Raw genomic sequence first — 16,407 nt, forward strand, 5'->3', positions numbered from 1 at the left:
GTTCAAGTGGATGGGGTGCTATGGTCCTTTTCTCAGACTCTGGTACCTTGCCTCCAAGCCTGAAGTTGGAGATGCTGCTGGATGTATGGGAGGATTGAAGGGGTCAGCTCGCCGGGGAGGATGCTTGCAGGGCGGGGGTAGTTAGAGGGTGTCAGAGGAGTAAGGAAAGAGAAATCTCTGTCATCTTTCTGTCCCTGGGCTACAGCAAGGAAGGCAGGGAAGGACCTAGGAGGAAGGGCTGAGGCCATGCGCGAGCTGGACCCGACTGAGCAGAGCCAGAGGAGAGGCGTGTGGCCCCGCCTGGACCCTGGCCAAGCCCGGGCGGGGGCGAGAGCTGGCAGCCGAGGGGTTCGCCCTGCCCAGTCCGGCCGGGCGGGTGGTGGAGATGTGGGGTCGATTGACCAAACAGGTGCGCCCCCGCCCCTCCCCATCCGCCCCCGCTGGGGCCCGTGGGCGGGCAGAGCTGCGGCAGCGGGCCCTGCGATTGGCAGGGAAGGGCAGGCCGGGTAGCCAGGGAGCAGAGAGCCGCGGCGCCGCGGGAGGCGGCGGAGCCGGCCGGAGCTTGCTCCTGCCCGGCCCGCTCCGCTCGGCCCAGCCGGCCCCACGGAAACTTTCCTACGGCCGAACTGGCAGCCCAGTGTCCTGCGACCCGGAGATTTGGTGACTACGGGACCCTGGCCTTCTCCGACTGCGCAGCGCCCAGCGGCCAGGCCAGCACGTAGAGGTAATGGCTGAGGACCACTGGTCAAGTTGAGGGTACCCTAACACCTGCAGGGATCCGAGCAGGGTCTTGAAGACTTTGGGAGCTCTGATAACGTCCGTAGAGCTACAGGGCTGAGGAGTGCGCCTCACTTCTCATTTCGGTTCTTCCGCAGAACTTCTGAGCCTTGTCAGACCCTTTAAACTTCGCTGTTTTCTGCCTCTATCCCTGATCGCAGCCGAGTGCAGGGCTGACGCTTTCCTCTGGAAAGGAGAGTACAGGTGTCACCAGGAAAGCACCTTGAGCTGGGGCCTGCCGTGCACGGGAGTTGGGGTACAGGGTTCTCCAGTCTATACATTTCTGAGGCTTCCTGTGACTCTCAAATTTCAGACCCCATCACACATATACAAACACACACACACACACACACACACACACACACACACACACACACACATTGTCCCATGCGTCCATTAACTTTGGAATGTTTGTAATTATTGTTAGCTAGTGCTGTTACTAAGGACGCAAGTGGAAGCAGAGAGGTCTCTCTTCTTTCCTTGGCCTGCTTCCAACCCCACCCTCCACTGACAGAACACACCTTGAGAGCCACAAATGGCATGGGGAGAGAGACCCAAGCCACCTGGTTTCTAAGTCCCAGCCTGGTGAGCATTGAAAGCTCTTTTGAGCTTTCTGTGATGTGTGTGTGCCCGGCTTTATCCCGCTTCCTTCAGCTGTTGAGGTGCAGGGGAATGCGCTTTCGTTGTAACTGCCAGTGGTCACCGATGAGAGTCTAATAGGAAACATTGCTCTTCCTTGATCTGAACTCCTTTCTGTTGTCTTGACCTAAAGACTGTGCCTCAGAGTTAACCAGACCTAACACCCCGCTCAGGAATCTAAACACAGGTCACGGGTTCAAATCTCAGGTTTCTCTGCTCACTATGTCTTCCTAACCCCACTGAGCACTAAGGGTCCGTACTAGGAGGATCTAGTGAGGCTTTTATGAAGTGAGGCATGGAGGTCACTTGCTTCCAGCCCTGAGGGACTCAGCATCTGTGTTCTTGAGTTTCCCCTCCTCTCAGGAGCAGTCAAACACCATGCCTTTTGAAAAAGGTGCTCATACTTCGTAAGGACAGAAGCTGTGGGTCCCAGGTTTCAAATGGCCCCACCACTTCCCTTCTCTGCTGTGAAGGTGTCAGAAAGTTAGGCGTTTGAAAGTGGAGGTGACAACTGTAAATACCGAGGAACAGTGAAGGACCCAGCCAAATAGCATGCAGGAGAGAAACCTGATCCCAGACACTGTTGAGATGCTTCAGACTTCCGGCCTCCAGTGTCCCTTCCCTAGGCTACATCCAGAGCTGGTACACATCTAGTGGCTTCAGCTCAGGATCTCCAGGACAGGGAACTCAGGAGGCGCTGGCCATCCCCAGTCAGCTAAAACATTCTTGTTCTGAGTGGAAATCTATGTCCTGATTACTTCTACCCACTGAATGTCTGCACAGACCTTCGGGCATCTCTTAATGGCTTGAGTATTCTCTGAGGTCCCCCAGTCTTGGCTTTCTGTGCCTTCCCTGAGGCACTCAAGGCAGGGGAACTGAGTTTGGCAGTGGCCAGAGCACTATCTATTGTTTATTTTGCCCCCAGGTCCTGTGCTGCGCACATTATACATATGTCGCTGCATTAAGGGAACCCCGTGAGGCTTCGTCCTTTCTTATCCTCACTTTGCATATAAAGAAATGGGTTTAGCTTGAGGAAGGGACTTATCAAAGGTCATATGGTCAGTGATGGGGCTGCACTGCACCCAAACTCAGCAGCAGCCCATAAAGTCTACACTTCTCATTTTTATTTTTTTATAAATATTTATTTATTTTTTTATGTATGTGAGTACACTGTCTCTTGCCTTCAGACACACCAGAGGAAGGCATCAGATCCTATTACAGATGGTTGTGAGCCATCATGTGGTTGCTGGAATTTGAACTCAGGACTTCTGGAAGAGCAGTCAGTGCTCTTAACCACTGAGCCATCTCTCCAGCCCTTCTTTTTATTTTTTGACCCTCTTTGAATGCCTGCTATGGTGTGTGCCCGGGTGTGTACTTGTATGTGCACTATGTCCAGGCGTGTTGTGTGCACCTGGATGCTTTTATCACAAGCACCCGGGGTACTTATTGGAATGCAAACTCATCTCCACTCCTGACCTAGGGAACAACTCTCTGATCTCTGCAACAACTCTCCGGCCCTCTACGTAGCTCAGCTTTTGAAGCATCACCCTCAGGTGCTCTGAGGAACAGCATGTGGCCAGGGTGATGGAAATCAGGGGATAGTAGGCAGGCAAGAGAGATCAGTCGGTGACTCTCTCAAAGTGTGCATGCATAAGGGCAGACCTTTGACCTCTGCTTTCTCAAAGGATTGGCACACCTCGCTGAGACCCTTGTGATCAGTTGTTGTGCCAGAGGTAGGGACACTGGAGAGGTGAGTGTGACCTCCGCCTTTCTCCTCACTGCAGTGTGGGTGCTTGGACCTTTCCAGCTAGAAGGTTCTGTGCCTGAACCCCTGAAGGACGGCATGGTGCAGGTCTGTTTCTTGTTAAATCAGTCCTCCCTGGAGGGCATCTCTGGGGATTTGTCTCTTCTGAGGGCTGGGCTGGCTCTGGTGGGAAGGGCACACTCATGTGGATCTTTCCAGTGTCACATCCCCCCCCCCCCCCCACTCTGTGGCAGACAGAGTCTTATTCTGCCTTTTAACCCTTTGATTCCTCTGAAGGCTCTGGGTAAATTACATGCATTTTATGGTTGAGGTCCCAGGAGTCCACAGGAGGAAGTGAACGTCCAAAGCCCACATATATTATGGGAAGAATGAGCAGAAAGTGGAAGAACCAGGACTTGAACTCTCATCCTCTAACTATACATACAGCGTTCTTTGCGCTGTGACTTTTTGTGGTTTTTCTCCTGCTTGCCTCGTGGTGGCTTTGTTGTTAGAGACCTTGTCTGGAAGATGGAGGCCTGTGGTATATAGTGGGTGATCCTAGGAGAGTTCTTCATATCTTTAGGCTCCTCAGATGTCAAGGGGTTAGAGGTGAGGCTGTTCAGCTAAATGACCGAGGTCCTTTAGAGCTGTGACCTCCCCTGGCATCTCTGAGGAAGGGTACAGGGACCTCAATGGGTTCAGGGCCCAGTGAGGTTGCTGGCCTCAGAATCCAACAGGCTTTCGCACACAGAACACTGCAAGAAGGTGACCGTGAAAGTGACTGGGGCTCCTGACTTGGTGCCAGAGGAGCTTGGGGCTCTGGGACAAACCCAGCTGTAGTCCCCTGCTCAGGGTGGAGTAGCCAGAGCTAAGAGACCTGGGGTGGGGGGAGGGTATAGCACCTCTAGTTTCCCTCTCAAGTTACCACCTCTATCTCCCATCAGCCTTTCTTACTTCCTTCTCTCAACTGGTGCCCCTGCCCGGGGCTCTAACCTCTTCCAGGTGGAAGCCATGCTAGGCTCCTCGTACTGTGCCCAAACCTTGTGCCTGGGGTGCCCAGCAGCCAGGTTTCTTGAAGCAGTCCTCGTGAGCTTCAGCTTCCTGGCTCTGTCATGAATCTTGTTTCCCGTTGATAGTGGTTGCCTGTGCTCCACCATAGCATCAGGGCCTAATCCCTGGGCTGCGGTGTGTGGCTTTGGGGTTCCTTTCTACTTACTTCCCTCTGTTCTTTAGGCTCCCAGCACTCTGGTCCGTGCCTAGGCTTCTGGACTACCCTTCCTTCTCATCACCTAAGTAGGAGCCACTCCTGCTTGGAACTGGCTAACTTCTGTATCCCAGGCCAGCTGTAGATTGCTGGTTCTCCTGCCCCCATGTCCCAAGTGCTGGGTTTCTAGGCATGCGCTGTCATACCGGTTCATGCTGTGCTGGGCCTGGAACCCAGGACTTCATGCATGTGAGACTTCCTAGCCCTGTTTTTTTTTTTTTTTTTTTTTTTGCAGCTATTAGCATGCAGACTTGCCTGTCTCCCAAGGCAGGCACTGGACTTCTGGAGTTGACAGACCTGGTACTTCTCATCCATCTCCACAGTGTGAGTGAGTTCACCACGGGCCTTCTGATGCCTGGTGACTCTCATCCAGCTTAGCCAGTGCTCTGCCAATGCTTCTGGCCCAGAGCAGTTTCCTTGCATCCTATATTTTAGCGCACCCAGGCAGGAGCCTCTGTGCTGCACTTGGGCTGGGCTGACTGTTGCTGAAGGACAAACAGATGCTTAGGATTCACGGACAGATGTCTGCCTCTTTTGGGTCCGTTACCCACCGTGTGTGTGTGTGTGTGTGTGTGTGTGTGTGTGTGTGTGTATCTGTGTGTTATTAGAGATAGAATATTTGGGATCTTGAACATGGTAGGCACATATCTGTCTCTAGGCCACTGCCCCCTTCCCCATCTCAATCCTGAAATGCTTTTCAGAAAAGTCCCTTCTGGCATCTAAGATAGACAGGTCTAGAAACAAGTCTGAGAAGAGCCACCTTGTCAGCCCCTTCCTGCAGGCAGAACTTCATGTCCCAGATGACAAAGCCCTAACCACCTTTAGACTCAAGAGAACATTTGGGGATTATGAAGGTTCTACTGGGTTTAGGAGATTATTCTGGAATCACAGATGTTGTCCTAGAGGCACCAAGCGGGTCACTTTCTGGGGTTGTACAGCCTCCCTGGAAAGGGTTTCTCTTGTTGAAAGAAGGCTGTGGAGCCCCAGAGGCCAGAGCAGAAACAAAATCACAGACAGATTTATGCCAAACACAGCATCTGTTTAAACCTCCTGGCTTGTGAGGTCCATTCATCTAGTGGGACTGGCTTTACCCAGGCCTCCTTTAGTCTCCTGGTGATTTTCTGCTAAGGAAACCAAGGCTCTGAGAAAGGGGACACACGGTTGGCTCACTCAGGCTAAAAAAGTTACCCCTTGATGCCCCACCCCACCATCTCCCCCACTCTCTTGCTTCCCTCCTGATTCTCACAGGAGGGGCTGTTTGTGGTACTCCGGGAACACAGCCAGGGTCTGTCCTTTGAGATACCCCTTGTTGGACCATTTTCTTGGCCACTTTCCTGATGACGGTGAATGCAAGCAGAGGCACTAGCTAAAGTGGGCCTGGGCGGGTTGCTGGACAGTGTGTGATTGAACTTAGAGCGGAGATTGTAGCTGTGAGGTAGAGTGCTTGCCTGGCATGCAGGAAACCCTGGGAGGCATCCTCAGTATGAGATACAGAAGAATGAAGCTGACACTCACACAGGTCGGTCGGGTGACAGGGAGGGAACTGTGACCTGAGGGAGGAAAGTCTCTCCCCTTGTGGTCCTGGTGGCTGGTTCCCATGAAAAGGTACTGGAGGGATAGGTAATAGATAATGTTCCCCTAGTTGTACAAGTAGGAACCCTTGAAGCCTCAAAGCTCTCCATTTTTGCTAATGAATGTTTCCTTCTGGTGCCTTCCCAGTTTATCTGTCTTTGCTCCCACAGAGCCAGTTCCCTGTGGTACAGGTGCCTTAGCATTGGCCCCTGGGGGTGACTCTAGCAAAGCTCACTTAGAGAAGAGTCAGGAGAGGGCACTGGGTAAGGAAATAAGGAAAAGAACTAGTGTGGCCTCTCTCCACTCACTCGCTGTGATCACATCTGGCCGTCTTGGAAAATACATGACAACTGAGTCCACTAGGAAAACCGATATTTGCTGGGAGCTGTGAAGACCCGGCTAGACACATTGGAAGCTGGCAGTGGTTGGAGTGGAGACCTCAGGGCCTTTCCCGGCAGAGGGACTGCCATCAGCGATCAACGCTGGCTGGGGCTACTTCCAGGAGGAGAACATTCTTAAAAGGCCCTGTCACCCCCTGATAGGAATTGGCGGGGTGTGTGAGGGATTTGTTTTTCGGTCAGGATGTGGGGAGTTAAAAATAGACTTTGTAATCCCTTGGGTTCGAGTCACACTTGAAGCCCTGCAGAGCCCTCTGGCTCCATTATCTCCCTTGAGTGGCTCTGCGGCTGCTGTTGAAGTGGGTGGAGGCCGGGCTGCCTGCTTTCATGAGTACACAGAGAGAATGTGCACCCAGTTTCTTGGTTGCACCCAGACACTGCGTCTAGAAGTGAGTGGCAGAATCTAAGTCTGTCCCCAGCTCATTTATCTGAGTTCTGAGGGCAAGTCAGCAGACTGAAGGGGTATAGGGATCACTCGAAACTATGCAGGTAGACTTTTCAGCCAAGCGCTAAAGGTGGCAAGAATCAAGACATGAATCAAGGCTCCAGAGAGGAAGGCTCGAGGCCAGAGAGCAGCAGAAAGCTGCTCCCTGCTAGGTCATGGAACGGGAAGGTGGTGATGAGTCTGAGGCAGAGAAGTGTCACGAGGACCCCAAATTGGGGACCTTTAATGATGTAATAAGGATTATGGATTAGCGGTTGCAAGTTCTCATCTGTAACCTCAAAATGAGGAAGATGAGTTCTAGGCCAGCCCGTGCAAAATGAGACCCCGTTTTCAAAACAAAACAAACCCAAAAGGACTGTGAATACTATTTCTCGGGCAACGGGGAGCCTTTGAGGGTCACAGAGGATGGTGGTGTCCTGATCTATAAGAAGCACAGTGCTGCTTCTGATTTTGGGATGAGCACCCCTGTAAGGTTGACTGGGTTAAAGTCTGCTCACCTCCCGGGTCTCCTTATGTCAGGACAGCCTGTTTTTCTGCTACCTGGGAAGTCTGGGAAGAGCCAGCTCTGTGGAAAGCTTGCACATGAGTTCTTCAGTTCTTTCTAGTTTTTAAAGTAGGCGGTCCAGGTTGGCCATCTCCACTCTCAGAGGCGAGAGCAGGGAAGCCAGCAGGGGTGAGGCTGCATCCAGAGGCTGTCTCTCCTGTCCTGTCCTGACTCTGGGGGATCTCTGCAGGACTCTCCTGGGACAGGCTTCCAGCCTCACACTGGGCTTGTTTTACTTCCCATTCCAGGCCACCTTCTCCAGGCTGCCTGCCCAATCCCCTCCCTCAACACTGGTTTCTACTTCTCAGTACTCAGATGAGGTCAGCGTCTTCCAGCTCAGCCATGGTCACAGATGAGCGGACAGACCCCTAGAAGCAGCTGGCACCCACTTATCCTTACAACTGGGATTAGAGGCCAGGCTGGCCTGAAACTTCACTGAGTTCATGTCTGAACTGGAATTCAACTCCTGCCCTCCAGGCTCCTGTTGGCCCTTGGCTGCAAGGCCTCCCTGCCTGGCAGGACCATCCTAATCTCAGAAACAGGAGCGGGGGATCCCCACCTTCTGGAAGCACCCTGGTTTTGCAGCGTGACTCCTGCTGGGGCTAGAAGCCAAGACTCTGGGTTCCCAGAGAGGGCTCCTGGCGTCAGTGTGGCTTAGTCACAGCATGAGCTCACTGCTCACCTCTGAACTGGGGAAGGTGCCAAGGTTTGGGAACTTCCACTGTGAGCCACTTACTGGGGTGTGTGTGTGTGTGTGTGTGTGTGTGTGTGTGTGTAGAAAAACAAACCTATTGGTTAGGACTTTGTACTCAGCCTATGAACTTGTAGGCCTAGGGAACCCACTGAGGCATAATAAATATTTGGGCTGTGCTTTACCGAGGGATTAGCTCAGACCTGGAACCCAATGTCAACACTTGTGCCTGTCTGAGCCCAGGCAAGGCACACGACCTCTCTCACACATTTTGAGCACTTCCTACAGGGCACTAGGTTTTGTGAGCATCAGCTCACTGAGTCTCAAAAGAGACTTGGAGATCTTTGGGACTTGTTCAAAGTCACCTGGGGGGGGAAGTGCCAGGGCAGGATTTGAATACAGGTCTTGGTAACACCACAGCTTACAGCATAAGGCTGCTTCTTCAACAGCTGTGTGGTGGCCTCATGAGGGACCGTGAAGGGAGAAATAGAAGTAGCAAGGCAGGCAGGGTGAACAGGGAGTCCCTTCTCTCAGTCGCCTCATTTTTCTGCCTCCCCATCTGACACTGTCCTTGGGCAGCCAGGGTGGGAACAGAGGAGAGTGGGTCAGGTGGTATCTGAGTGTCCAGAGACAGCTTCATAGTCCCAAGCCCCTCTCTTTTCTGTCTGTAGCTTGCTGGCTTTGGGGTCAGTTGGTGTCAGTCCCTTACCTGTCTCTGTACCCAGCACCCAGGACACACTGATTGGTAAGGTGTTAATTTGGGTTGAAATGGGGTCTGTGGCAGCCCTTGGATGGGAGATGAGAACACAGCCTTTTGTCCCCACACAGGAGTCTGGGGGAGTACTCAGAGATGCCACCAGGGAGTGGGAGTGGAGGGTGATCAGGGTTTGCTCCTGGATTTGCAATGGTTGCTGACCTCATCCCTCACCCCTCCTCCTTGGCTCTCTATAAACTAGGGACAGTATCAGCCACCGCTCAGCTTAGAGTGCTGGGATGTGGAGAGCCCCAGGCCTGGCCTGACAAGGGAGACCCTTGAGGAGCCCAGGAGGTTTTAAATCCTGCCTCCTTTTCCCTGCTTGACCCCAGACAGCCAGAGAACCCACTTTATCTTGGGCATGCTCTGAGGACAGAAGCAGAGGGACAGGAAGGAGAAAGGTATGGATTTAGATCCTGCAGGCCTTGCCTCTCTGTTCCTGTGTGCCCGTAGGCAGGTCCATTTTTACCTCAGTTTCCCTCAAATGGCCCCACTTTCATCACTAAGTTGTTTTGAGACTTAGGTGAGGTAAAGCTTGCAGAGTGCTTATCAGGGCTGGCCCGGGTAATTATAAACCACCCTGAAGGGGACACACCTCAGCCCCCGCCTCCATCCGTCCTCCCCTCTCCCAGAGTTCCTGTTTGTTGTTGACATCAGCTTCACCCACGGCTCTGATTTCGAGTATTTATATCCTTGCAGGAATTTCTCTTCGCATTGTCTACTTAATTACCTAATTGAATTAAGACACATCATTTTGCTTCCTTTCCAGTACAGGGACAGGAAAGGGTCTGGTGACTTCTTCCTTCTAATGGAAGTGACTGTCGGTCGTATTTGGGATGATAGGGGTGCCCTCCCCCGCCCACTTCCCCAGGTCCATGTCCATCTAGGACGGCTCCCAGGCCCTGTCAATCACAGCAGCCGTGCACTGGGAAGCATCAGTCTAGCTGAGAGCGTTGATGGGCTCAATCACGGGTCTCTTTCAGTGCCAGCTTCCCAGTTGAGCTTCCATACTCACTCATGGATGGATCATAGAGAAGGCTCCTTTTAAATACTTAAAACGAATGACCTATGCAGATAGTTGGAAAATGATGTTCAGTGGGGGTATAACTTAAAAATCAAGCAGGCTTCACATGGGGAGGGATCAGCAACTCCTGTCTACTGATGGTGTTGGCGGCTCCAGCGTCCTCTCTGCATTGTGGCTGGGGGATGGTGGTGGGTGGGGGAATGCAGGGGTTAGGTGCACTAGTCTGAAATTGTACTGGAATCCTTGAGTCTGCTCTGCCACTTAGCACTTGAGAACTGAGGCACCATGTCACTCGGATAAAGAGCAGAGGACAGGTGAGAACTTAAGAGCCGTTTCCCACAATGCCCAGTGTGGGGGGAAAAGAGCCCTACTTGAGACATTATTTTTAGCCAGGCATTTCCAAAAGTCCCCACCGTGGTCTCTGCCCCCAGACCCTCCCCCGTTCAGCTTTTCTCCTTCTTAGCAGTTGACAGCCACAACCAAGTGGGGTCACACTGTCCCGTGCTGGCCTCCCTTTGGGCTACCCTGTGTCTGTCTGCCCGCGGGCCTTGTCCTCTTTCTTTAGGAGTGTATGAGCTTGTGTCCTTTGGAAAGCTCCCTATGACTATCTAACCCCCTCTAATGCCTTGTTCTGTCCTTGCCGTACCCAGTGCCTGCCATCATGGTTAAACTTGTTTGTGTCATGAATGGTTGGCTGGTAAAGAAAAGGCCACGCTTGTCACGGTCCATTGTAGAGTGCTGATCTGTCATCTGCGTTAGGGACTTAAAAGGCTCTGAGAAGTCCTTCTGTGGCTGACTGTTGTGTATTCCAGAAATCTCCAAACGTCTTGACCACACCCAACTCTCCAAGTGGCACTGTAGGCCACTTCCATTTATATAGCAGTTTAATGGCATTGCCCCAAAGCAACAGTTAAGGAAACTGAGGCATTGGGGTGGGGGAGTTGCACTGACTGGCTCCAGGTACACAAGGGACCTGCCCCTCCATCACAATCTGAGGCCATAGTCAGGTGCAGGACGGGAAGGTCCTGCTCTTTAAGAGCCTTTGTCCTGAATGGGGCTCAGGTCACCTGGAACACGGAGACAAACTACTATGTGAGCCGAAGACATGAGAATCAGCTGTCCCCTCAGGACCCTGGAACTGTCCCTGTTTCACCCCACCTCAGCCTCAAGGGCCCAAGGTAGCTCTGTGGTGGTTCCCCAGCTGGGAGGGAGGAGACTCTTCTGTTTATCCGCACGCACTCTCTTGCTGCCTTTCTAGGGGAAAAATGCCTTCTTTTCAATTCTGCTTTTATTACTTGAAATTCTCAAGGGACCAATTACCCGCCAGTGGGAATTACCTGCCATTTTTATTCTAGTGTCTCTCTGCCTGAGTTCTTCCTTGGAGTAATTGATTTGGGTAATTCGGTGCTGCCGAGCATTGTTTTAGGAGACGGTGCTGCCGCAGACATAGGCAGGGATTACCTGTCAAGCCTTTCTTGGTAAAGGCCTCACGGCTGACAGTTGCTGACAGAGGGGCCAGAATGGAGACCGTGGATAATGCATTGTTTTTAGACCTGGAATTCACACGTGGGTTGCACGGCACTCTCTTGCCCAGACCGGGAGCAGGTCATTCTGGGAAATTAGCAAAAGGCAACTTGTCAGCTCCTATAGGCTTCAAGATCATCCCTGACCCTGGCCTTGACCCTTTCCATCTGTCTCCCAGGAGGCCTAGGAGGCAGGAGAAGATCCTTGGAGAGCTTTGAGGGAAGCAGCTGTTTGGAGGGAGCCTTACCTCAGTCCCTGGGCAGACCCACATGCTGGCATTGGACCTGTGGCTGGAGGTGTGGCAGGTCCTTGGAAGGGGAGGGCTGACCATTGCACCTGGCTCCATACGGGGCAGGACATGCAAGGCTTGAAGCCTGGCTGTCAGTGGAAAACTGTGCTGTGGCTGGAGGGTGGCAGTCCCCTCTGTTCTGTCCGCAGCAAATAGCCCTGTCTTCACACTATTGCTACTGATGTGAGAAGCAGAGCTTGGTGTGGAATCTCCTCACTCTCTCCTCTCAAGGTCCCACGAAGGACTCCAGTAGAGGCCTTCTTCCTTCTCCCTACCTTGCTCCCTAAGGAAAAGGAGCCTCCAGGCCCACGCATCCTGTTCCTTCTCACGGAGAGCATCTTCTCTTGTGTGGCTTAGACACTGCAGCTTTCTTCGTAGGCCGTGGCCTGGGCTTCACCTGGCACTGGAATACCTACCTTTTTGCTTGTTTTTGCTCTTTAGACAGGGTCTCTCTTCAGAGCCCTGGCTGTTCTGGAACTCACTCTGTAGACCAGGCTGGCCTCGAACTCACAGGGATCTGCTTGCCTCTGCTTCCTGAGGTCTAGAATTAATGGAGTTGGCCACCACGTCCAGCCTGACTCCCCTACTTTTCTGATGAAGAAATGGATCATTTTTGCAGAGCAGGAGAGTGCTCTGGGTTTCCTGATGCAGGGCTCCTGGAATCTTGAGTGCTTGGGGAGGGGCAGTTTCTCTGGCTCCGTTTGACTCTCAACCGAAGTTGGCACCAAGCCTGGTCACCTGAGTTCGTGTCTATTCAGCTTCTGGACTGAGATTCCTGAACTCACAGCGACCCCTCCCTGAGACATCACTCAGTTCCAGTATCCAACTCTGTGCTTACATGGAGGTCCACAAGGGCCTTCGGCTACCAGAGACCAAAGCCTCCTTCAGACCAGCTTGTCAGACTTGATGTCTGTCTGTCCGTCTGCCTCACTCCCACTCTCGTCTTGCTTTCACCTTCTCCCAACTCTTGTTTCTTCACTAAGCTGGGGAGGGTGCTGACCCTAGCAGGAAGGGGACAAATAGACAAGAGCAGGAGGCCCAGAAACATATTCAGAAAAGTGATTAGGGAAAAAAAAATCCTTAAAATTTAAAGATAGGGATTAGATTCAATGGGTATGTGTAGAAACATTTTTCCCCAATTGGGAATGGATGCCATATCAGCAGACATCAAGGACACCGCATCAGCAGAAATGCTCTCCCACAACTATAAAATAAAGGAGGCGACCTCCCTTGCACAGAATGGTTCCCCAGGTGTGTCTGGGCTCAGCAGGGAAGGGTGGCATCGCTGGGGTCCTCTCCTGGCAGTGGGGCGATGGGAGGTGGGGCACAGGCTGTGGGTACATCCAGTCCTGTCTGAATTGTGCTGTTAGACAAGTGCTTTTAAGCAGGCAGAGGAATGTGGCTCAGCGGGGAAATGTGTTTACTAATAGCGAGCCAGAGGCCCTGGTCTCCACCCTCAGCAGCAGGGGTGGGGAAACGCTTGTAAGGGCTGGAAACAGTTGAGGCAAATCTAAATTAATGCTGGAAGATTCTGATTCTAACCATTGGGGCTCGGAACCCCGCTGACCAAACCATATCATCCTCTAGGGTCAGGCAATAATCTGCTTGTCTTGATGGTGCATGCCCATATTCCTGGCACTTGCAAGGCAGAGGCAGGAGGGTGACTGCAAGTTTGAGGACAGCTCAGTCTGTAGAGTGAGCTTTACCCCAGCAGGGCTTCTACAGTGGGCTCTGTCTGTAAAGAAAGAGAGAAATGGTCCTGCAGTGCTCACTGATGGTGGCTGTCTCTTCGAAGGAGTGGCCCTGTCATTCTGAGTCCTCCGGCTGTGACAGGACTGAGGTGCTGTCTGGGATGACACCGCCAACTGTGTCCACTGACTGAATGTCCACTATATTCTGGGTCCTATTGTGGCTCATATCTACAGACTTTTCTGCTGGATTACATAAGGCCATGCTCTTGAGAGAAACTGAGGCAAAACTTAGACTTGTTTCCTCCACCCCCCCACCCCCCAGCAAGGGTTTGCTGAGAATTGACCCATCTTTACATTTGGGTAGCCTGTGGCATGGACCTGGTCATGACTTTGTGAGCTCCGGTAACTCATCTTTGGTCTCTGAAACAGTGATTAAATCCTTTGAACTAAATGGAGCCTTTTTCTGGCTCAGGTGTGGAGTCCTAATAGGATAATGAATGGCTATCTTATTGACCTCTAAACCTTTGTGGGTCCCAGGACAAGGCCCCTAGGAGGCAGGTCCTCGTTTTTGTGTAGGAGTGTACGCAGAAGGAGCGAAACAAAAGACCAGAATGCGAAGTCAAAGTTAGCAGGGCTGTGTGCGCTGTGCCTGCCCCACCCTATGTGCTAACTTTAGCACAGTCAAAAAACTGTGGACATCAAATCCTTTGGGTGGTCATTGTTGTGAACAAAAGCTAAAGGTCCTTCCCCGGCCCTGCGCAGGCTCCCACTCCGGCTGCCTGGGCCAGTTGCTAGAGGAAGTTGTTGGATCCCAGGCCAGGCCCCCCTCCCTCCTACCCTGCCCAGCTGGAGGTCTCTGCCTGGTCACCTCTGCCTCCTAGGAGACATTTCCCCTAGGAGACCTATCAGACCAGTTAGCAAATCCTGGCCACCCCTCCCTTCCCCCAGCTCCAGTCTAAGGTCTGCAAGATGGGATGACAGTAGCAGCCTCTTGGCTTCTTGGAGGCATCAGTAGCTGGCTAATATGTCTCAGGCCTTTACGAACACTGTGGTGGTGTCCACCGCCGTTTTTGCCAGGCAGCCTCTGCATGCTGAGCGCCCACCTCCAGGCGCTTCTTGCTTTCCCAGCCACTGCTCCCAGTAGGCTCCCAGATGCCTGTGGCTCGTATCTCTTGGCACTGAGGACCCTCTTCATATCTTCCAGTCCTCATCTGGAAGGTCTGTTCATGCCCAGGGTGTGGGAGTCTCTGAATGCAGACTCTTCCCTCTCCTTCTAATTCCCTGCTGCTGATCCCTCTGGAGTCCAGACGGTAAAAAGAGACGCTTGCCTCAGGGCCAACTGGGAAGCTTCCCCCTGCAGACCACTTCTTCTCTTCTAGACAGCTCTTCTCCTGCAGGTGGAGCAATTTTTACTGCTCCCTCTCAGCCAAGGAGTCTTTCTCCTTCCTCCCCTCCTTCCTTTTCTGCAAAAACAGTAAATTCCCCTTGGGCACCCCATCTCCTGCACCTCAGTGGCCACTGGGGGATAGCTCAGCCTCAGCTTCCTCCTCTCAGGTTGTCAGTTCCCCATCTCCCTCAACAGATCCAAGGGAACACTGCGAATCTGATAATGGTGGTGGTGGGGGACCCTGTGTTCACCGTGTTCACTGGTCATAGTCCCTACCACTCAATGTTCAGGTGATCTGAGTTCCACTAGGAGACCCTCAGGTTCTTTCTGTAGTCCCAGGAAGCTGAGTGCCCCCATGGTTTCAGAGTTTCCTTGCCAGCCTTCCCAAAGCCAACAGGGGGTGGGGTGAGGGGCGGCAGAACATAGGGCTTCTCAGTCTAGCCCCTGCCTGTAGCCAGAAGAGCATGGCTGACTTTGTTTTGTACTCTCCCCCCTTGGCTTCTGGGTCATTTCCATTATGGACTTTGTATGATTTTTAGTTTTATCCATGAAGCTGAGCCTGTGAAGTACCTGGCCCGATGAGGAGGGCACAGGGTAGGCACCTCCACAATTGCGGTGGCGGTGGCAGTGGGGCTTGAAACAGATGACTCTTGAGCCCTACCACCTGATACAGGGCCAAGCTCAGCAGTTTCAGGCTCACATGTGGAAGGCCATGTGGGTATTGTCAGACGGTCTGGGCCCCTTCTGCTTACAGTAGGAGCCTGTACCCCCAGATTACCTCTCTGCTGGGAGGTGACGTTTCCCCTTCTCAGGGCCAGGACTGTTAGATACATTAATGTAAAGGAAAGCAAAACAGTAGCAGACAAATGATAGTTACCAGCTGCCAGTTGTTAATGGCTTAAAAACACCACTGCTCCCCAACTGTAGCCCCCAGGAGGGAAGCCAAATGGTCACTTGACCCCAGAGGAGAGATCATTTCACAGCGAGCATGGGACAGATGGACTGGGAGAGTGACAGGCCCGTAGGTGTGAGGGGCAGTGGGCAATTGCCTTACCAGGGCCACCGGCCTCCATTGACTCAGACTCTCAGAGGTTTTCTTGGGCTGAGCACAACCCTGCTTCATCTAGGGCCGGGCAGTTAACTCTTGGTAAACAGGATTATAGGGTGTTCCCGCTTGTTTCTTTTCCGTGCCCCCTTCCCTGGATCCCTGTCCTCCACTTCACGGCCGATAGCAACTGCACCTTGAATATTCCCTTGGGAGACTCCCTGACCATGTGTGGAAAAGACGGACCCAGCCAGGCACATAACCGCATTTGGGAGGCTAAAGCAGGAAATCATGAGTGGGAAACCGGCCCAGGTGATAGAAACCCAGTCTAAAAACAAAGAAAGAAAGAAATGGAATAAAAATAAATTTAAAAGACAGTGACCCTTCTCCATTTAGTCTCTGCAAGAAACTTTGATTTTTCCTTGTGGCTTGCACACACACACACACACACACACACACACACACACACACACACACACACACACTTATGCATATTTCCACATAGGGATTTGGTTTACTGTTTTGGAAATAAAGGAAAAATCTCTAGGTAAATATGTACAAATATAGACGTGTATGTGTATGTGTGTGTGTGTGTGTGTGTGTGTGTGTGTGTATGTGT

At 52.4% G+C, this 16,407-nt stretch overlaps 1 protein-coding gene across 11 annotated transcripts in view; it reads left to right on the forward strand.

The window, feature by feature from the left end:
- Dab2ip (DAB2 interacting protein) overlaps positions 1-16,407 on the forward strand; it is a 171,111-nt gene that overhangs the window by 24,389 nt on the left and 130,315 nt on the right. For 5 of the 11 annotated variants that reach the window (XM_087647672.1, XM_087647677.1, XM_087647651.1 and 2 more), the window contains exon 1: positions 520-724. The gene's annotated coding sequence lies outside the window, so the exon portion shown is untranslated. 11 annotated transcript variants of the gene reach the window in all.

Source organism: Rattus norvegicus, chromosome 3 (assembly GCF_021556685.1).
Source record: "Rattus norvegicus strain SHRSP/BbbUtx chromosome 3, alternate assembly SHRSP_T2T, whole genome shotgun sequence".
Lineage (NCBI taxonomy): Eukaryota > Metazoa > Chordata > Mammalia > Rodentia > Muridae > Rattus > Rattus norvegicus.